This window comes from Balaenoptera borealis (assembly GCF_965194805.1).
Source record: "Balaenoptera borealis genome assembly, chromosome: 8".
NCBI lineage: Eukaryota > Metazoa > Chordata > Mammalia > Artiodactyla > Balaenopteridae > Balaenoptera > Balaenoptera borealis.
The window spans coordinates 42,662,350-42,686,206 of record NC_138865.1 but is presented as its reverse complement, the minus strand read 5'-3'; the positions used below and the strand labels follow the sequence as shown (position 1 = coordinate 42,686,206).

Genomic DNA, 23,857 nt, shown 5'->3' with positions numbered 1-23,857 from the left:
AACCAGCTCTACAACAAATGCTAAAGGAACTTCTCTAAGTGGGAAACACAAGAGAAGAAAAGCACCTACAAAAACAAACCCAAAACAATTAAGAAAATGGTCATAGGAACATACATATCGATAATTACCTTAAACGTGAATGGATTAAATGCTCCAACCAAAAGACACAGGCTTGCTGAATGGATACAAAAACAAGACCCATATATATGCTGTCTACAAGAGACCCACTTTAGACCTAGGGACACATACAGACCGAAAGTGAGGGGATGGAAAAAGATATTCCATGCAAATGGAACAAAAGAAAGCTGGAGTAGCTATACTCATATCAGATAAAATAGACTTTAAAGTAAAGAATGTTACAAGAGACAAGGAAGGACACTACATAATGATCAAGGGATCAATCCAAGAAGATATAACAATTACAAATATATATGCACCTGACATAGGAGCACCTCAATACATAAGGCAACTGCTAACAGCTATAAAAGAGGAAATCGACAGTAACACAATAATAGTGGGAGACTTTAACACCTCACTTACACCAATGGACAGATCATCCAAAATGAAAATAAATAAGGAAACACAAGCTTTAAATGACACAATAGACCAGATAGATTTAATTGATATTTATAGGACGTTCCATCCAAAAACAGCAGATTACACTTTCTTCTCAAGTGCACACGGAACATTCTCCAGGATAGATCACATCTTGGGTCACAAATCAAGCCTCAGTAAATTTAAGAAAATTGAAATCATATCAAGCATCCTTTCTGACCACAACGCTATGAGATTAGAAATCCATTACAGGGGAAAAAAAGTAAAAAACACAAACACATGGAGGCTAAACAATACATTACTAAATAACCAAGAGATCACTGAAGAAATCAAAGAGGAAATCAGAAAATACCTAGAGACAAATGACAATGAAAACACGATGATCCAAAACCTATGGGACACAGCAAAAGCAGTTCTAAGAGGGAAGTTTATAGCTATACAAACCTACCTAAAGAAACAAGAAAAATCTCAAGTAAACAATCTAACCTTACACCTAAAGGAACTAGAGAAAGAAGAACAAACAAAACCCAAAGTTAGCAGAAGGAAAGAAATCATAAAGATCAGAGCAGAAATAAATGAAATAGAAACAAAGAAAACAATAGCAAAGATCAATAAACCTAAAAGCTGGTTCTTTGAGAAGATAAACAAAATTGATAAGCCATTAGCCAGTCTCATCAAGAAAAAGAGGGAGAGGACTCAAATCAATAAAATCAGAAATGAAAAAGGAGAAGTTACAACAGACACTGCAGAAATACAAAGCATCTTAAGAGACTACTACAAGCAACTCTATGCCAATAAAATGGACAACCTAGAAGAAATGGACAAATTCTTAGAAAGGTATAACCTTCCAAGACTGAACCAGGAAGAAACAGAAAACATGAACAGACCAATCACAAGTAATGAAATTGAAACTGTGATTAAAAATCTTCCAACAAACAAAAGTCCAGGACCAGATGGCTTCACAGGCGAATTCTATCAAACATTTAGAGAAGAGCTAACACCCATCCTTCTCAAACTCTTCCAAAAAATTGCAGAGGAAGGAACACTCCCAAACTCATTCTATGAGGCCACCATCACTCTGATACAAAATCCAGACAAAGATACTACAAAAATAGAAAATCACAGAGCAATATCACTGATGAATATAGATGCAAAAAACCTCAACAAAATACTAGCAAACAGAATCCAACAACACGTTAAAAGGATCATACACCACGATCAAGTGGGATTTATCCCAGGGATGCAAGGATTCTTCAATATACGCAAATCAATCAATTGATACACCATATTAACAAATTGAAGAATAAAAACCATATGATCATCTCAATAGATGCAGAAAAAGCTTTTGACAAAATTCAACACCCATTTATGATAAAAACTCTCCAGAAAGTGGGCATAGAGGGAACCTACCTCAACATAATAAAGGCCATATATGACAAACCCACAGCAAACATCATTCTCAATGGTGAAAACCTGAAAGCATTTCCTCTAAGATCAGGAACAAGACAAGGATGTCCACTCTCACCACTATTATTCAACATAGTTTTGGAAGTCCTAGCCATGGCAATCAGAGAAGAAAAAGAAATAAAAAGAATACAAATTGGAAAAGAAGAAGTAAAACTGTCACTGTTTGCAGATGACATGATACTATACATAGAGAATCCTAAAACTGCCACCAGAAAACTACTAGAGCTAATCAATGAATTTGGTAAAGTTGCAGGATACAAAATTAATGCACACAAATCTCTTGCATTCCTATACACTAATGATGAAAAATCTGAAAGAGAAATTATGGAAACACTCCCATTTACCATTGCAACAAAAAGAATCAAATACCTAGGAATAAACCTACCTAGGGAGACAAAAGACCTGTATGCAGAAAACTATAAGACACTGATGAAAGAAATTAAAGATGATACCAACATATGGAGAGATATACCATGTTCTTAGATTGGAAGAATCAATATTGTGAAAATGACTATACTACCCAAAGCAATCTACAGATTCAATGCAATCCCTATCAAATTACCAATGGCATTTTTTACGGAACTAGAACAAATCATCTTAAAATTTGTATGGAGACACAAAAGACTCTGAATAGCCAAAGCAGTCTTGAGGGAAAAAAACGGAGCTGGAGGAATCAGATTCCCTGACTTCAGACTATACTACAAAGCTACAGTAATCAAGACAATATGGTACTGGCACAAAAACAGAAACACAGATCAATGGAACAAGATAGAAAGCCCAGAGATAAACCCACGCACCTATGGTCAACTAATCTATGACAAAGGAGGTAAAGATATACAATGGAGAAAAGACAGTCTCTTCAATAAGTGGTGCTGGGAAAAATGGACAGCTACATGTAAAAGAATGAAATTAGAATACTCCCTAACACCATACACAAAAATAAACTCAAAATGGATTAGAGACCTAAATGTAAGACTGGACACTATAAAACTCTTAGAGGAAAACATAGGAAGAACACTCTTTGACATAAATCACAGCAAGATCTTTTTTGATCCACCTCCTAGAGTAATGGAAATAAAAACAAAAATAAACAAATGGGACCTAAGGAAACTTCAAAGCTTTTGCACAGCAAAGGAAACCATAAACAAGACCAAAAGACAACCCTCAGAATGGGAGAAAATATTTGCAAACGAATCAACGGACAAAGGATTAATCTCCAAAATATATAAACAGCTCATTCAGCTCAATATTAAAAAAAAAACCCAATGCAAAAATGGGCAGAAGACCTAAATAGACATTTCTCCAAAGAAGACATACAGACGGCCACGAAGCACATGAAAAGATGCTCAACATCACTATTATTAGAGAAATGCAAATCAAAACTACAATGAGGTATCACCTCACACCAGTTAGAATGGGCATCATCAGAAAATCTACAAACAACAAATGCTGGAGAGGGTGTGGAGAAAAGGGAACCCTCTTGCACTGTTGGTGGGAATGTAAATTGATACAGCCACTATGGAGAACAATATGGAGGTTCCTTAAAAAACTAAAAATAGAATTACCATATGACCCAGCAATCCCACTACTGGGCATATACCCAGAGAAAACCATAATTCAAAAAGACACATGCACCCGAATGTTCATTGCAGCACTATTTACAATAGCCAGGTCATGGAAGCAACCTAAATGCCCATGGACAGACGAATGGATAAAGAAGATGTGGTACATATATACAATGGAATATTACTCAGCCATAAAAAGGAACGAAATTGAGTCATTTGTTGAGACGTGGATGGATCTAGAGACTGTCATACAGAGTGAAGTAAGTCAGAAAGAGAAAAACAAATATCGTATATTAACGCATGTATGTGGAACCTAGAAAAATGTACAGATGAACCGGGTTGCAGGGCAGAAGTTGAGACACAGATGTAAAGAACAAACGTATGGACACCAAGGGGGGAAAACTGCGGTGGGGTGGGGATGGTGGTGTGCTGAATTGGGCGATTGGGATTGACATGTATACAGTGATGTAAATAAAATTGATGACTGATTAAAAAAAAACAACAAAGACTGAAATATGATTTAAATATTTTACAGTAAAAATTAATGAAAACAATAGTATTCAGCACAAAATTAGTACTTAATTATTCATTGCTAGCAACAGTGAGACTACCAGTAAGATGATGGTGCTCATTAGCAAGGTCGATTGCAATGGGTTTAACAAGGATTTCAGTTAAAAAGACATACAGGTCATTACAGAGTATTGAGAAGAGTTCCCTAACACAACATTTTAAATCAACTATACTCCAATAAAAAAATTTTTAAAAAACAAAACAAACAAAGACATATAAATGAAAAGCCAAAGATCTGAGAATTCAATACAATTTTTAAATGTCACATGACTTTTAGATTCGTTAAAATCCTTAATTTTGATACACTGTACACTTCAGCTTCAAAATAAAAAAAAAGAAAATACTTGGTTTTCTAGTCATCCAAAAGCCATTGGTACTCTTCCTCCCCACCCTGCCCCTGCTTCTCTAGAATCATTCTTCAGCAATCTTGTGAACTCCTTTCCATTCTCTTACTAAAGGCTCCAAGGAGCTATTTCTCTCTCGCACACACCCGCACACACTTTGCCCCCAACCCAGAGTCAATAAGCTTTATTATCCATCCCAGGGAGGAAAACATTAGCATCAACAATCCAAAACAACAGAAAATGCCAAACCGTTGACTTTTAGTTTCAGAATATACAATATAAGTTTTGGGTGTAACTGGGCCTTTCTAATAATAGTTTCTAGAATAATATTTAGATGTACTTTGTTAATTTTCTAGATACACACCAAGTGACAGGAGAGGAGTCCATATATTAGAGCATGAGCTGGTAAGAATTTGAGATTTTGAATTTACTACAGTGGATGCACTTGAAGTTGACTTGATAGAGAACCAAAAAAATGCATGAGTATCCCACGTCTTCCCCAAACCACTCCCCATCCCTATATAAAGAGGAAGTTAACTTCCAGATCAGCTCCTAGATCTTTCTGTACTGTGTGGAACCAAGATAATGGGGGAAGAAGGAAAATTAAAATCACCAAAAAGGCTACACTGACCTACATAATGAAGAGCTGAGCAAAGAAGGAAGAGTTAGAAGATAAGCGAGTTATTTGAGTTCAATGGAGTAAAGATTTGCAGAGTAGCTTGTATAGTGGAGAAGAGGGACTTTGGAGCAGCTACTGTGTAGGGGAGATACTTTGAGGTAGAAAAAAATAGAATTTTTGAGATGTCCTTCTATGGCATTTTCAGGAGAGGTAGCAAGAATGCTTAATTTATTTATAATTATTATTTGCTGGTCTGTTATTCATTGAATGGGACTCCATGTTGGACTGGACTACAAGATGATTTTCCCCCCCAATCTGCATGATAACAAGTGTCAACAAAGATTCAAGCCAGATTAGTTGGCAATCATTGATATGGTTTTGTGTGTGTGTGTGTGTGTGTGTGTGTGTGTTTTGTTCTTTTAACATAGTTAGCTCTCCCCTCTCTATTAGACATTAAGCTCTTTGACATCACAACTCTGCCTTTTGTAAAATAAGAATAAAAAGTACAGAGTTCTATACACAGTGTGGCAGGATATGCTTATTAAAATTTACTGCTTGACAATAAAAGTGGGCTGTTAACGCTGGTCTCAGAAACTTATTGTTAGAACTAAATGAAACCTGCTAAAATACACTAAATGTAAAGAACTATATAAATATCATAATTGAGTTGCTTTATATTATTTGTGGAACATGGTGGTATATAAATTAGTAAGTAACTAAACACTGTTTAAGTACAAAAAAAAGTTTACTGCTTGATGGAGAGATAGGATCGAGGCCATTTAGCTACAATGGCCTCAATGCAGAATGTGCTGCATGCCCTATTCCCATCAATGAGGCTCTGGGAGAGGTCCCAGCTGCCAATTCTGTAATCCCCAGGTGCACCAGCCCCAGATTACTTTAACTATTATAAATTACTGGCACGTGAAAACTCATTGCCCCACACAGTACATCTTAATAAAATGGCTGAAAACCGTGGATATAAACCATTTGCTTCAGACAACCAAAGGATCCATTTGAAAATCAGAATTGTCTATAGAGATTGACTCCACTGGCCAAAAAAACAATCCCCAAAAAGCATAGCCAGACACTGATTTGTGGACCTTTCCAAACTCCGGGACTAGTCTTGCACACCTCTCCAGCCCAAGGGAGTTAGGGCCCGAGACTATCTTTAAAGTGAAGTGGGAAGAGCACTAGACTCAGAGCCCAGAGAAGTGCTCTGTCACCATCTTAAGAGGCGGCACCGGGTGGAAGGTTGTGCAAAGAAATGGACTTTGGACCTAGACAGAATGGGCTCAAGTCCCAGTTCTCTCACTTGTAACCTTGGGCAAAGCACTTCACCTTTTTGTGCCTCATTTTCCTCAACTGTAAAAAGGGATAATAATATTTAATTATCAAGATTTGTAGTAAGAATTAAATAAGGACAAATGTAGGTGCTCAGTAAAGGTCATTTGCTGCTGTGTGGCCTTGGGCAAGTCACTTAACAGCTCTGGACCTCAGTTCCCTCACTTGTAAAGTAATAGGGATGGATAATATAATTTCAAAGACTTTTGACAGCAGAGAACTCTAAAAAGATGTCAGATCCTGACACAGAATAATAAACATAAGAAACAAATAGCTCAGGAAAATTCAGCATGAGATGTTGATTCAATCATCCCAGATTGGTCAAGGTGGAGGCAGTAGAGACCAAACAGATTGGAAAGGCAATCGTCACCCAGGCATCTGTAGGAAGTGGACCTTCCCCAGTCAACTGAGCACATGGAGCAGCTCTCACTCTCCTCACAAAAGCCATCCCCACAAACTGAACCAATGGAGAGAAAGAAAAAGAATGCTAAACAAAACAAACAAACAAAATTTAAGACCAAAAAAAGTAAATTCAAAAAAAAGAAATTTTTAAATGGAACAAAAAGCAGACTGGTCTAAGACTGGGTTCTGATGCTGGTTCTACCACTAGCTTGGTTTCTAGTTTTGCTTTGGCTAACCAGGAAGCTCAAAGCCAAAGTTATTGTTCATTTTTAATTGACTCTATAAAAGTTATATATTGTCACTGTAACTCCCCTCTGCCTTTTACTTGGCCATTATACTTTAGCTTATTCTCCATCACAACTTCATTTTTACTTGAGATTTCCCTATTTCATTGTACCTATTCTAACAATCCACTTGAAATCCTTTATGAAACAAGGCAGGGTATAAATAAATAGAAATCATTTTGTGAGTCACTCAGTTATGTTACACATCATTTCTCTATGTATAAAATAAGAGCTTGGGACTCAATGTCCAACATCTCTTTCAGCTCTAATCCTGTTCTAATTCTTTATTTCTAAAACACACAGTCCATACTAGGTTGCCTTTATAGAGCCTTGACTCTATCATAAGCCTACTAGGCATTCCCCTAGTATCCTAGAATAGGATTTATAACTCTAACTAACAGTTGAATGGGGCTTAACATTTGTGTAGAACTTATCACCTTGAGTTTGAAGTTATCTCACTTTGATCTTTAGCAACCCTGTGTGATGAGGGAAGCAGGGACATATCTGCATTTTATAAGATGAGGAAACAAATACAAAGATTAAGAGACTTGCTCAAAGTCTCATAAGTAATGATTGGCACGAGGACTGGAACTTGGATCTTCTAACCCTAAATCCTTGGCCTTCTCCAACCTCGCAGCCTCATGAAAAATCCCTCCAGCTCCCACTGAATGCTTCCAGGTCCTATATCTCCTGGGACAGCCTCTTTGATATGTTTTTCTGGAGAATTTTCCGCTCCAGTCTTGTGGAGGACCACAGCGTTTGTCTTATTCCTCTTTGACATGAAAGACCTTTAACGTTTGAAACAGTGATCCTGTAACCTTTAAATCTTTATTCCTGAGCCAAACATCAGAGTCAAATCCCTGAGGGCTGTTTTACCCGTTAGGCCCAAAAAGCCCAGTGCTTGGGGCCCACAAGTTTTCCAGGGGGCAATGGGAGAAAAAACTGAATTGGCTCCAAGGTACACAAAAGCAAACTGAAATTAATAAGTATTTAATTAACTGCCTGCAAAATGTAACATTATGTCAGCTTCTTTAATTGATCAATTTATTGTTCATAAAAAATTTTATTACATGTAAGAATAATTTCTGTGAATTAGATTCTCTTGTTTTATAAGATTTCCTGAGTAGGCACAATAAGACAAAAGCAACTGTAAATTTAATAAGGCATTCATAGGCAAATAATTTTAAAAGCAAAATTACAAAAATGTTTTCACCATTTTGATGGAAAACTTTAGATTAAATTGCGATGTGGGTGCACTTCAATATGTTTGGTCTAAGTGATGAAGCCTCCAAAAGAATTTACGGAAAACTTAAAATGGCCCTGAGTCTCCCATTGCCTAAATTTCTGCATGCGAGTCAACAAGATACCTTTTAGTTAACATGGCTCCCTGTGGCCTAACAGTTTATGTAGTTTCTTCTAGCTGCTGGATTTGCCCAGTAAATCAAACCTTGTTGGTTTGGAAGAAAATGAAGGTGCTGGGGAGCACTTAGGGCCCTGCCACAACATCACCAACATGGTCTATGGGGTACCAGAGACAGTAGATCAAGAATTCAAAAGAACCCCTATAGGAAGCTACCTCTCTGAGCACCAGTCAAACCTCTTCCAGATGTGATGAGAAAGTGCACTAAGAAAAAATTCAAACTCTGACAAAACAGTCTGCATGTTGCCAAGGGCATGGTTTTAATTGCCTCAAGGAGCCTTGGGATGCACTGGCAGGATCCTAAAAATATTGCAGGTTAAAAACCATCTTGCATCCAAGATACTGCTGTTAATTCTGTTAAACTGCTTGCATTCAAGCGATAAGCTCAGCATCAAAAATGGGCAATTCTTTAAAGGCTCAAAAGTTCTGTGAGTGCTGCTTTCACAGAGCCTAAGGTGAGACCATCTGGCATGAAGTCTTTATCCTTGGTGCCCTCAGAAGCCACCAAGGGGAAAAGCCGCGGGGACCAGTTTGTGAATCCCAAGGGCTCGTAATGACGCCAAACCCTTCCTGAAGGGCTGAGCCTGGGACTGTTGGCATCAATCTCAGACCCCTGCGAGTCCTGGGGAGCCGGATTACTGAAACAACACTTGGATGGTAGCTGCTGAGGCCACAGCCAATTCTAGAACTTGCTACTCTGCTTGGGAAAGAAAAGCCGGAACCTTATTTGGATTCTAAAGGGACTTCCTGGGTCCTTCTGCCTGAGGCAGGAAATGAAGCAAGTTCCTGAGAGAGGTGGATAGGGGACATGGGGCCCTGCATCAAGAAGACGCACGTAGAAAAGTTTCCACTCAAAGGTACTCTATGTCCTCAGAGGCTCGGTGTTCTGGGTGAGGATGAATTTGCCTCATAAAAGCACTCTGTCTCCATGTAGCACTTTAAGAGTCTGTCCGAGCCTGCCTCCTACCAATCTTCCAAGTCCACTTGTTCCACCTCTGTGCCTCAAACCTGAGTTTGCCTCCGTGCACAGGCCCTTCAGACTGATGTTGAAATCAGCTTGGTTCTTGAGCCTGGCTTCCCCCGATGCTGTCTGCAGAAGTCCTTTGTCCGTACTCCCAAAGCCAGCCTTGGCCCCAGAACCCAGCCAGGGCTGCAGAGTCATACCTCTGGTTGTCCAGACAAAGACTCTGGATGCTCTAATGCAGAGATCTCTAGAGTTTCTATGTAGAGACTCAGCCAGGACCCTTGAGGAGGGGGACAGTGTGGCCATGGAGCAATAAACTCCCTTTAGTAATTCCACAGTACACTCACTGGGTTCCTACACTAGATAAGAGCTACGCTAGGTACTCAGGGTACAGCAAAAAACAAGGCCTACCTGGGCCCTGTCCTCACAGAGCTTAGAGTTACCTTCTGACCTGCTGAACAGACATTCTGCGTCCTTACCCACTGCTGGTAGCACGGTAGTTTTGGCTTCCAGAGCATCATTCCGATTCTGATACAGGCAATAAGAAAGGTATACTCTCATGGACCAACACCACCTGGAATAGCAGTAAAGCAAGGAATCAGTACAGCCAAGGTTCCTTCCACCCGTTCTACCTGATTCCCATTCTAGTTCGTGCACTGTTGCCCTGGGATATCTGCTCTATGGGTACCTCTAGCATACATCCATCAGTCACGTCAAGTTGCAGTTCTAGTGCAAAGGAAGAAAATATGACAGACAATAAACACCCTATGGCTATTCAGTGCAGTGCATGTTGAATCTGATCTTTCCACTGGAATTAAGTTGAAGGTTAATTTAGCTTATTGGAGCATACATGACAGCAAGAAAAACGTAGCTTATGAAACCATATTTATTTTCTATTAATCTTATAACAACATTCCTTATCCAGATAAAATACTCAAAACCAAGACTCATAGTCACCTGCAGGGCATATGACTGATTGGAAAGAGGCATTCCTGAATCACTATGTTGATTCCTTGAAGGGTAATACAAGGAGACAGATTGTTCTCTTATTAACAGATCGAAAGATAAGGCCTCTCTTGTCTATGACCACAGATACTGGTTTCTCCGAATTTTGCAAAGCTTCTAATGTCTAACTTAAATCCCTCCAAAACACCATCTAATCCTTACTCTCTTATGCTACCTTCAGTGATGTTAAATTTTGAAGATCAAATATACATCATTTAGGTAACACACCTTAACAACCAAGAGTTTGATTTAGCATTTTTAAATTTTAAATTATTTTTAAATTGGCTATTTCATGGTCTTCTCTATATTTACTGCAAGGTGTATCTCACTTTGCGGAATAAATGCATCCCAGAAGGTTCACTTTTAAAGTGAATCTTCCCCCTCTGACATTCATATATAACCAGTCCCAAGACAAAAGAAAATTGCCTTTAATGATGCATAAGTCTTTTTTAAATTACACATTTAAAGGAGAATTTTTTAAATAAAATAATAATAATACACATATGAAGATTAAAGTTTCTTTTGTTTGGTAGAATCACTTCTAGAGTAAAGGGAAAACAACAATTGTAGCTTAAGAACAGAAAATCCTCGACTAAAAATTCATTCAGCTTTTATCAAATCTCCTTGTCATCACTTTACAAGAGAATAACAGGAAACTCTCCTTGGGTGCTCAGACCTTGTTTCCTAACAATTGATGGAGGCTGCAGACTCCTGTGAATAAGCAATTGAGCTTAGGCTGAGGAGCGTGGAGACTGAGGTTCCAAATGCCACAAGTCAATAGGCAATTATGAAAAAGTGGGACTCCCTCTATGTGTTCATAGTATTACCTGTTACCCAGTTTAAAGTTAGGCTTTAGGGCTTCCCTGGTGGCGCAGTGGTTGAGAATCTGCCTGCCAATGCAGGGGACACGGGTTCGAGCCCTGGTCTGGGAAGATCCCACATGCCGCGGAGCAGCTGGGCCCGTGAGCCACAACTACTGAGCCTGCGCGTCTGGAGCCTGTGCTCCGCAACAAGAGAGGCCGCGATAGTGAGAGGCCCGCGCACCGCGATGAAGAGTGGCCCCCGCTCGCCGCAACTAGAGAAAGCCCTCGCACAGAAACGAAGACCCAACACAGCCATAAATAAATAAATATTTTTAAAAAAGAAAGAAACAGCAGACAAAGGGTAATTCCCCTGCCCTTTGAAGAGAAGACTAATAAAAGGAAGACTTGACCAAGAAGCTGGGGAAGGAGGAAGCAAAGAAAACATTAAAATCCACCTGAGAAGCTGCACCTAAAGTGAGGTCAGGGTTGGGCTTAAAGGCAGCTGTGGGGATGAAACAAAGCAGGGGCTGTAAAAGCGATGGACTAGTTAGTGAAGCTCTGTAGCTCTAATTTAGTTTACCCATGTGTACTGGTGTCCCTGAATTGCCTCACACTGTCATAAAATAGACTTTGGACCTAAATTACCAACTGAATATGCAAACTCAAGACCCACTCCAGAAGAGGGCATCAGAGGAGTGGAAAAGAAAGATAGCCATCCCAAAAGTACCATCTAGAGGGGACATCCCCTAGTGCCAGTGGGAAAGGTCATGACAAAGGCATGTCAGGAGCAGACTGGCAGGCAGCCAGAGCCAGTTACTTAAACACGTGGCCCAGAGCAACAGCTTTCAACCCACAGTCACATAGCAGGAGCAATAGCATCCCAAAGGCGGACCTGGGTGAGGGTCTGAAAGCTGCCATTCATTCCTGCTTTTCCCAGTCACCACAACAAAACCCAAGATTCGACACCATGAGAGTGAATCTCTAAGGGGTGCACATGAAGTACCTGATAAGAGGGAACTAGTTCATGTATGTTGGTTTCCAGCCTTTCTCTTCCTTCCATGCTTAAGAGAATTCCATCTTGACCCTCCTCACTCCACCTCCCAGCCTGGGATGGTCCTGCTTTGCTAAATAAGCTCTTTTGGGTCTTGTAATCCAGAGGAAAGGAGCTGGTGAGGATGACAAGAGGCACAGGGGCAAGAGCTGGTGGGATACAGGTGTTTGTTGGAGGGAGACTGGGGTAAGAGAGATGGGGGGAGCTGCTTCAGTGTAAGGGAAATGGATGGAAGAGAAAAGGAGATGTCAAAGATATATGACTGTGGTCTCCTTATCTCCCCTTGCAGAGTTCAGGAAAGGGGAGTTAAGGGCTAAGACCTTTGGAAATTACTTTTTAAATGCTGGACTGTATGTGTGCCACAACTAGAGAAGCCTGAGCGCCACACCTAGAGAAGCCCACACACCGCAAAGAAGAAGAACCCACGCGCCACAACGAAGACCCAGAGCAGCCAAAAAAAAAAAAAAAAAAATGCTGGACTGTATTATTTTAAACACAATAGCACTCTGAGTCTGCCCCATGAGAGCACAGGCTTTAAAAAGATTTCATGTTGATGAGGCACACCTCATTCCTAAAGGGACCTTGGGGCTCAGGGGTGCAGCTAACGAGCGTCTAATAAAACCACAGCAAACATTTACTTCCTCATGTTCTTGTGTGTATTGGCTAAAGTAAGGGTCTTTAGCCCTTACTGTTTCCCCCTGGGTTTTTTTTCTAACAGAATTGTCCCCGAAGCTCCTAACTCTGAAAGTTGCTCAAATTTCTCTGACAGTACAGCAGGTATAAAAGCACATCGTGTTGGAAGTGACAGAGGGAAAAAATGATAATATCTTCCCTAAGTTTGAGCTATACAGAAATGTCTACTCCAGGTATTTTTTAAAGAATGAATGACCAAATCTGAAATATTCTTTGTATCTAGAGCACGATGTTCGACAATTTCATAACTCAGAGCTCTCTAATGAAAACAACACTCCATTTAATGAAATCAATTGTATTTAGCATAAGAAGTGGGAAAAATGATCCATTTTACGTACACCAAGATATTGCTACTAATCTTACATGCACAGTCATTCATAGGCATATACATAAGGTACACACTGGGACCTGTTGGGGGTCATGAGAACTCATAGTAAACAGTCAAAAGCTAAATGGTGATAAACGAATTCCCTGATGTGGTACAGGAATATTCACTGCCATGGCATAATCTAGGACAAAGAAATCTATTTGTATTTGCCATACCTTCTCTGTGGGAGGGTTAGGGCCAAAATGTCAATGTGGGGAAGAGTGTGCAAAGGTCCAACCCCAGGGGCACATGTAGTATTGGAGTTGATGGTGCAGAGACAAACTAACAGCAGAGATGGCCTTCTGCAAAGGGTGAAGACAAGGCACTTACTGGTGGCATGTGGCAGAAAAGGCCCCCCTGCCTATAATCATCTCTCTCAACATCCAAACCTCTACTATTTTTACCTCTTGGTTTTAGGCACTGAGAGCTGCTATTCAAATGAAGGTATTTTGAAGAAAGAATAACCTTTTGAGCTATATTGTATTTTACAAGCACCTTGGCTCAAATTAATTTTTCACATCAGCAAATTAGACACCGAGAAAGACCCTGAAGGATTAGGGTTCAAACTGTATCAGGTTTGAAGAGTTAAATGATCAGGAATTAGTCAAAGAAGGTGCAAAGGTTTGTGTACAGAACACCACTTCCCACCCACAGGTCTCATGAGGGTCAGCCCAAAACCAGTAAACTGAGCATCAGATCCTCAATAGGGAACAAAATCCCCTAGTAAACAGCTGGGGGAAAACATTTGATTAGGTCTTTATCTTTAATAAATGAAATTAAAATTTAAGAAAATATGTTTGTTTTATCTTACTTTTTAATTAGGTTTTAATTGGCACAATTATGTACTAAGTCTTTCAACAACTCAAATATTTATGTTAGGGGACAAATTTTAAACAAAAGAGTATAATAGCATTATATAATATCCTTCACTTCATGGTTAATTTTTGTAGTAAGATCATAAACAGGGTCATTTCCCCTTCTTCCCTCCTTTGCTGCAGCCAAGGGAACAAAGGAGGGCCAGTGCCCTAATTGCTACCTCCTGGACCCCCCTCCCCACTCCCTCTTGCAGAAGGCTATTTTTCACGAGAGAGTTCCCCCTCTTTGTTCCAGCACACACAGCACATCTCCCAATCGATACGACATCTTATCCTCCAAAACATTCATAATGTCTGCTTCCTAGGATTCTGGTAGCCACATGCCACGCCCACGTCACCTTCCCTTTGTAGTTTGTGGTCTTGTGCACCGGCCCCCTCTTGAGCAGGACTGCTGGTTGCTGTTCTTTAAAGAAAGAAGAATGTTGTTTGGATTGTCAACACTGAATGACAAGCTTCGGCAGTTGGGGGGTAGGGGGGTGGGACATGCATTTAAGTGTATGTGTACGGATTGTGGGGATGTGTTTTGCTGTCACAAAAGCTCTTAAAATATGAGACCGTGATTTATTTGCAAAATAAACAGGGTCATTTCCGCAAAAAAAAAAAAAAAAATACTCAGGGACATACTAATTTACCAGGGTCAATATCCTTCTATATTCAAATCATTTGCTTTGAAAACCTATCATGCTATAACCCTTATTGGTTTTCTCTTCAATTGTTACCTTATCTGATTTTCCCAAACCTCATTTGTGTGTGATTTGAGCAATATTCCAACATCATTTTCTTCAATTTTATGAAATCCTAAAACGTTTGCAGGAGTGACAATTTCACTTCACAACCTATTTAAAATGAGTTTGCATGTATACTGTCAAAGGTTACAATAGTCATCAGTGAAACTGGGAAAACATGTTGATAGGTGGAGAGGCAGGTGCTGGCATGAAGCAGGATAGATATTTGAGAGGAAGCAAATTTACAAGTAGAAGAATATTTTCATGTGATGATAAATGTTGCTTCCCCATGAAATCATGTAATTGTTGTGACTGGAATCATGAACACTCAGATATTCAGGATGACTGTATTATGCCACCCTCCTCCCTGGGCCATAGCTGATTGGATCAGAAATGGAAAACTGACCCAACTAAAGCAATTATCTTCTCTTTCTTGGGATTCTGGGATTGAGACGCAGTTATATGTATGGGACAGTGATCTCAATTTTTTTGATGGTGCATCCCTATCAGTAAAAAGGTTTAACTATAGGCAGACCTCAGAGATATTGTGGGTTCAGTTCCAGACCACCACAATAGAGCAAGTATCACAATAAAGTGAGCCACATGAATTTTTTGGTTTTCCAGTGCATATAAAAGCTATGTTTACGCTATACTACAGTCTATTAAGAGGGTAATAGCATTATGTCTTAAAAAACAATGTACATATCTTAATTTTAAAATGCTTTATTGCTAAAAAATGCTAATCATCACCTAAGCCTTCACTTAGTCATAATCTTTCTCCTGGTGGAAGGTCTTGCCCTGATGTTGATGACTGCTGACTGATCAGGGTGCAAGTTGCTAAAGGGTGGGGTGGCTTTGGCAATTTTTTAAAATAAGACAACAATGAAGTTTGCCACATTGCTTGACTCTTCCTTTCATGAATGATTTCTCTGTAGCATGCAATGCTGTTTGATAGCATTTTACCTACAGTAGAACTTCTTTCAAAATTGGAGTCAATCGTCTCAAACCCTGCTGCTACTTTATCAACTAAGTTTATGTAATATTCTAAATTCTTTGTTGTTACTTCAACAATCTTCACAGCATCTTCACCAGGAGTAGATTCTATCTCAAGAAACCACTCTCTTTGCTCATCCATTAGAAGCAGTCCTCATCTGTTAAAGCTTTTCAGGCTCCACTTCTAATTCTAGTTCTCTTGCTATTTCTACCACATCTGCAGTTACTTCCTCCACTGCAGTCTTGAACACCTCAAAGTCATCCATGAGAGTTGGAAACTTCTTCCAAGCTCCTGTTAATGTTGATATTTTTGACCTCTTCCCATGAATCACAATTGTTCTTAATGGCATCTAGAATAGTGAAGCCGTTCCAGGAAGTTTTCAATTTACTTTGCCCAGACCCATAAGAGGAATCACTGTTTATGGCAGCTATAGTCTTATGAAATGTATTTCTTAAATAATAAGGCTTGAAAGTCAAAATTACTCCTGATCCATAGGATGAAGAATGGATGTTGTGTTAGCAGGCATGAAAACAACATGAATCTCATTGATCTCATTGTACATCTCTATCAGAGCCTTTGGGTGACCAGGTACATTACACAAGCAGTAATATTTTGAAAGAAATCTTTTTTTCTAAGTAGTAGGTCTTAACAGTGGGCTTAAAATATTCAGTAAACCATGTTGTAAACAGATGTGCTGGCATCCAGGTTTTGTTTTTTCACTTATAGAGAACAGGCGGAGTAGACTGAGCATAATTCTTAAGGGTCCTAGGATTTTTGGAATAGTAAATGAGCACTGGCTTCAACTTAGAGTCACCAGCTACATTAGCCCCTAACAAGAGAGTCAGTCTGTCCTTTGAAGCTTTGAAGCCAGGCATTGACTTCTCCTCTCTAGATATGAAAGTCCTAGATGGCATTTTCCTTCCAATAGAAGGCTACTTCCTCTACAATGAAAATCTGGTTAGTGTAGCCACCTTCATTAATTCTTATGTAGATCTTCTGGATAACTTGCTGCAGCTTCTACATCAGCACTTGATGCTTCACCTTGCACTGTCATATTGTGCAGATGGCTTCTTTCCTTAAACCTCATGAACCAACCTCTGCTAGTTTCCAACATTTCTTCTGCAGCTTCCTCACCTCTCTCAGCCTTGAAGAGAGTTAGGGCCTTGCTCTGGATTTGGCTTTGGTTTAGGAATGTTGTGGCTAGTTTGATCTTCTACCCAGATCACTAAAACTTTCTCCATATCAGCAAGTAAGCTATTTCACTTTATCAGTCATGTGTCCACTGGAGTATCAATTTTAATTTCCTTCAAGAATTCTTCCTTTGCATCCACAACTTGGCTAACTGATTGGTGCAAGAGGCTTAGCTTTCAATCTATCTTGGCTCTTGACAACCTTCCTCACTAAGTTTAATCATTTCCAGGTTTTGATTAAAATGAGAGACTTGAAGTACGACTTCCTTTCACTTGAACACTTAGATGCCATTGTAGGGTTTTAATTAGCCTAATTTCAATATTGTTATGTCTCAGGGAATAGGGAGACCTGAGAAAAAGGAGAGAGATGTGGGAATGGCCCATCAGTGGAGCAGTCAGAACACACACATTTATCAATTAACTTAATCATCTTTCAAGGGCATGCTGTGTGACACCCCAAAACAACTACAATAGTAACATCAAAGATCACTGATCACAGGGACTTCCCTGGTGGCACAGCAGTTAAGAATCCGCCTGCCACTGCAGGGGACATGGGTTCGATCCATGGTCCGGGAAGATCCCACATGCCATGGAACAGCTAAGCCCATGAGCCACAACGACTGAGCCTGCGCTCTACAGCCAGCGTGCCACAACTACTGAAGCCCACACGCCTACAGCCCGTGCTCCGCAACAAGAGAAGCCACCGCAATGAGAAGACCACGAACCACTATGAAGAGTAGCTCCTGCTCACCGCAACTAGAGAAAGCCCGGGCGCAGCAACAAAGACCCAACACAGCCAATAAATAAATAAATAAATGTTCCTTTAAAAAAAAAACACACAATGAGGTATCGCCTCACACCAGTCAGAATGGCCATCATCAAAAAAACTACAGGAGAGGAGAAGATGGCGGAAGAGTAAGATGGGGAGATCACCTTCCTCCCCATAGATACATCAGAAATACGTCTACACGTGGAACTGCGCCTATAGAACACCGACTGAACGCTGGCAGAAGAACTCAGACCTCCCAAAAGGCAAGAAACTCCCCACGTACTTTGGTAGGGCAAAAGAAAAAAGAAAAAACAGAGACAAAAGAATAGGGATGGGACCTGCACCAATGGGAGGGAGCTGTGAAGGAGGAAAGGTTTCCACACACTAGGAAGCCCCTTCACGGACAGAGACTGCGGGTGGTGGAGGGGGGAAACTTCAGAGCCACGGAGGAGAGCGCAGCCACAGGGGTGCGGAGGGCAAAGCAGAGAGATTCCCGCACAGAGGATCGGTGCCAACCAGCACTCACCAGCCTGAGAGGCTTGTCTGCTCACTCACTGGGACAGGCAGGGGCTGGGAGCTGAGGCTCCGGCCTCAGTCGGATCGCAGGGAGAGGACTGGGGTTGGCGGCGTGAACACAGCCTGAAGGGGTTAGTGTGCCACAGCTAGCCGGGAGGGAGTCCGGGAAAGGCTGGAGCTGCCGAAGAGGCAAGAGACTCTTTCTTGCCTCTTTGTTTCCTGGTGCGCGAGGAGAGGGGATTCAGAGTGCTGCCTAAACGAGCTCCAGAGACGGGTGCGAGCCGCGGGTATCAGCGCGGACCCCAGAGACGGACATGAGACGCTAAGGCTGCTGCTGCCGCCACCAAAAAGCCTCTGTGCAAGCACAGGTCACTATCCACACCACCCGTCCCGGAAGCCTGTGCAGCCCACCACTGCCAGGGTCCTGTGATCCAGGGACAACTTCCCCGGGAGAACGCACGGCGCGCCTCAGGCTACTGCAACGTCACACTGGCCTCTGCCGCCGCAGGCTCGCCCTGCATCTGTACCCCTCCCTCCCCCCGGCCTGAGTGAGCCAGAGCCCCCGAATCAGCTGCTCCTTTAACCCCGTCCTGTCTGAGCGAAGAACAGACGCCCTCAGGCGACCTACACGCAGAGGCGGGTCCAAATCCAAAGCTGAACCCCGGGAGCTGTGCAAACAAAGAAGAGAAAGGGAAATCTCTCCCAGCAGCCTCAGAAGCAGCGGATTAAAGCTCCACAATCAAACTGATGTACCCTGCATCTGTGGAATGCCTGAATAGACAACGAATCATCCCAAATTGAGGAGGTGAACTTTGGGAGCAAGATATATTATTTTTTCCCCTTTTCCTCTTTTTGTGAGTATGTATGTGTATGCTTCTGTGTGAGATTTTGTCTGTATAGCTTTGCTCTCACCATTTGTCCTAGGGTTCTGTCTGTCCGTTTCTTTTCTTTTTTTTTTTTTTTAAATTATTGTTATTATTATTTTAAAATTTTATTTATTTATTTATGGCTGTGTTGGGTCTTCGTTTCTGTGCGAGGGCTCTCTCCAGTTGTGGCAAGTGGGGGCCACTCTTCATCGCAGCGCGTGGGCCTCTCACAGTTGCGGCCTCTCCCGTTGCGGAGCACAGGCTCCAGACGTGCAGGCTCAGCAGTTGTGGCTCACGGGCCTAGTTGCTCCGCGGCACGTGGGATCTTCCCAGACCAGGGCTCGAACCCATGTCCCCCGCATTGGCAGGCAGACTCCCAACCACTGCGCCACCAGTGAAGCCCTCTTTTTTTTTTTTACTTAAAAAAATTTTTTTCTTAATAATTACTTTCTATTTTTTTATTTTAATAACTTTACTTTATTCTATCTTTATTTTATTTTATTTTATCCTCTTTCTTTCTTTCTATTTGTTCTCCCTTTTATTCTGAGCCATGTGGATGAAAGGCTCTTGGTGCTCCAGCCAGGCATCAGGGCTGTGCCTCTGAGGTGGGAGAGCCAACTTCAGGACACTGGTCCACAAGACACCTCCCAGCTCCACGTAATACCAAATGGCGAAAATCTCCCAGAGATCTCCATCTCAACACCAAGACCCAGCTTCACTCAAAGACCAGCAAGCTACAGTGCTGGACACCCTATGCCAAACAACTAGCAAGACAGGAACACAGCCCCATCCATTAGCAGAGAGGCTGCCTAAAATCATAATAAGGCCACAGACACCCCAAAACACACCACCAGACGTGGACCTGCCCACCAGAAAGACAAGATTCAGCCTCATCCACCAGAACACAGGAACCAGTCCCCTCCACCAGGAAGCCTACACAACCCACTGAACCAACCTTAGCCACTGGGGACAGATACCAAAAACAACAGGAACTACGAACCTGCAGCCTGCGAAAAGGAGACCCCAAACACAGTAAGATAAGCAAAATGAGAAGACAGAAAAACACACAGCAGATGAAGGAGCAAGGTAAAAACACACCAGACCTAACAAATGAAGAGGAAACAGGCAGTCTACCTAAAAAAGAATTCATAATAATGATAGGAAAAATGATCCAAAATCTTGGAAATAGAACAGACAAAATGCAAGAAACATTTAACAAGGATGTAGAAGAACTAAAGAGGAACGAAGCAACGATGAACAACACAATAAATGAAATTAAAAATACTCTAGAAGGGATCAATAGCAGAATAACTGAGGCAGAAGAACGGATAAGTGACCTGGAAGATAAAATAGTGGAAATAACTACTGCAGAGCAGAATAAAGAAAAAAGAATGAAAAGAACTGAGGACAGTCTCAGAGACATCTGGGACAACATTAAATGCACCAACATTCGAATTGTAGGGGTCCCAGAAGAAGAAGAGAAAAAGAAAGGGTCTGAGAAATTATTTGAAGAGATTATAGTTGAAAACTTCCCTAATATGGGAAAGGAAACAGTTAATCAAGTCCTGGAAGCACAGAGAGTCCCATACAGGATAAATCCAAGGAGAAACACGCCAAGACACATATTAATCAAACGATCAAAAATTAAATATAACGTGAAATTTCTAAAAATCTTATATGTTCTGGTATAATGTTATAAGTCATAATTCTAGTTATTACTTTAAAATGTATATCTCAGAAAAAACTAAAAAAAAAAAATTAAATATAAAGAAAACATATTAAAAGCAGCAAGGGAAAAACAACAAATAACACACAAGGGAATCCCCATAAGGTTAACAGCTGATCTTTCAGCAGAAACTCTGCAAGGCAGAAGGGAGTGGCAGGACATATTTAAAGTGATGAAGGAGAGAAACCTACAACCAAGATTACTCTACCCAGCAAGGATCTCATTCAGATTTGATGGAGGAATTAAAACCCTTACAGACAAGCTAAAGCTGAGAGAGTTCAGCACCACCAAACCAGCTTTACAACAAATGCTAAAGGAACTTCTCTAGGCAAGAAACACAAGAGAAGGAAAACACCTACAATAACAAACCCAAAACATTTAAGAAAATGGTAATAGGAACATACATATCGATAATTACCTTAAATGTAAATGGATTAAATGCTCCCACCAAAAGACACAGACTGGCTGAATGGATACAAAAACAAGACCCATATATATGCTGTCTACAAGAGACCCACTTCAGACCTAGGGACACATACAGACTGAAAGTGAGGGGATGGAAAAAGATATTCCATGCAAATGGAAATCAAAAGAAAACTGGAGTAGCTAGTCTCATATCAGACAAAATAGAATTTAAAATAAAGACTATTGCAAGAGACAAAGAAGGACACTACATAATGATCAAGGGATCGATCCAAGAGGAAGGTATAACAATTGTAAATATTTATGCACCCAACATAGGAGCACTTCAATACATAAGGCAAATACTAACAGCCATAAAAGGGGAAATCGACAGTAACACAATCATAGTAGGGGACTTTAACACCCCACTTTCACCAATGGACAGATCATCCAAAATGAAAACGAACAAGGAAACACAAGCTTTAAATGATACATTAAACAAGATGGACTTAATTGATATTTATAGGACATTCCACCCAAAAACAACAGAATACACATTTTTCTCAAGTGCTCATGGAACATTCTCCAGGATAGATCATATCTTGGGTCACAAATCAAGCCTTGGTAAATTTAAGAAAATTGAAATCGTATCAAGTATCTTTTCCGACCACAACGCTATGAGACTAGATATCAATTACAGGAAAAGATCTGTAAAAAATACAAACACATGGAGGCTACACAATACACTACTTAATAACGAAGTGATCACTGAAGAAATCAAAGGGGAAATCAAAAAATACCTAGATATAAATGACAATGGACACATGACGACCCAAAACATATGCGATGCAGCAAAAGCAGTTCTAAGAGGGAAGCTTCTAGCAATACAATCCTACATTAAGAAACAGGAAACATCTCAAATAAAAAACCTAACCTTGCACCTAAAGCAATTAGAGAAAGAAGAACAAAAAACCCCAAAGTTAGCAGAAGGAAAGAAATCATAAAGATCAGATCAGAAATAAATGAAAAAGAAATGAAGGAAATGATAGCAAAGATCAATAAAACTAAAAGCTGGTTCACTGAGAAGATAAACAAAATTGATAAACCATTAGCCAGACTCATCAAGAGAAAAAGGGAGAAGACTCAAATCAATAGAATTAGAAATGAAAAAGGAGAAGTAACAACTGACACTGCAGAAATACAAAGCATCATGAGAGATTACTACAAGCAACTCTATGCCAATAAAATGGACAACCTGGAAGAAATGGACAAATTCTCAGAAATGCACAACCTGCCGAAACTGAACCAGGAAGAAATAGAAAATATGAACAGACCCATCACAAGCACTGAAATTGAAACTGTCATTAAAAATATTCCAACAAACAAAAGCCCAGGACCAGATGGCTTCACAGGCGAATTCTATCAAACATTTAGAGAAGAGCTAACACCTATCCTTCTCAAACTCTTCCAAAATATTGCAGAGGGAGGAACACTCCCAAACTCATTCTATGAGGCCACCATCACCCTGATACCAAAACCAGACAAAGATGTCACAAAGAAAGAAAACTACAGGCCAATATCACTGATGAACATAGATGCAAAAATCCTCAACAAAATACTAGCAAACAGAATCCAACAGCACATTGAAAGGATCATACACCATGATCAAGTGGGGTTTATCCCAGGAATGCAAGGATTCTTCAATATACGCAAATCAATCAATGTGATACACCATATTAACAAATTGAAGGAGAAAAAACATACGATCATCTCAATAGATGCAGAGAAAGCTTTCGACAAAATTCAACACCCATTTATGATAAAAGCCCTGCAGAAAGTAGGCATAGGGGGAACTTTCCTCAACATAATAAAGGCCATATATGCCAACCCCACAGCCAACATTGTCCTCAATGGTGAAAAACTGAAATCATTTCCACTAAGATAAGGAACAAGACAAGGTTGCCCACTCTCACCACTATTATTCAACATAGTTTTGGAAGTGTTAGCCACAGCAATCAGAGAAGAAAAAGAAATAAAAAGACTCCAAATCGGAAAAGAAGAAGTAAAGCTGTCACTGTTTGCAGATGACATGATACTATACATAGAGAATCCTAAGGATGCTACCAGAAAACTACTAGAGCTAATCAATGAATTTGGTAAAGTAGCAGGATACAAAATTAATGCACAGAAATCTCTTGCATTCCTATACACTAAGGATGAAAAATCTGAAAGTGAAATTAAAAAAACACTCCCATTTACCATTGCAACAAAAAGAATAAAATACCTAGGAATAAACCTACCTAAGGAGACAAAAGAACTGTATGGAGAAAATTATAAGACACTG

General features: G+C 40.4%; 1 protein-coding gene across 1 annotated transcript in view; it reads right to left on the bottom strand.

Annotated features, from left to right (window-relative positions):
- Window positions 1-23,857, bottom strand: part of LOC309633545 (uncharacterized protein) — a 226,224-nt gene that overhangs the window by 178,222 nt on the left and 24,145 nt on the right. The window contains exon 2 of the mRNA XM_082402488.1: window positions 10,011-10,105. The gene's annotated coding sequence lies outside the window, so the exon portion shown is untranslated. The remainder of the gene's footprint in view (window positions 1-10,010; window positions 10,106-23,857) is intronic.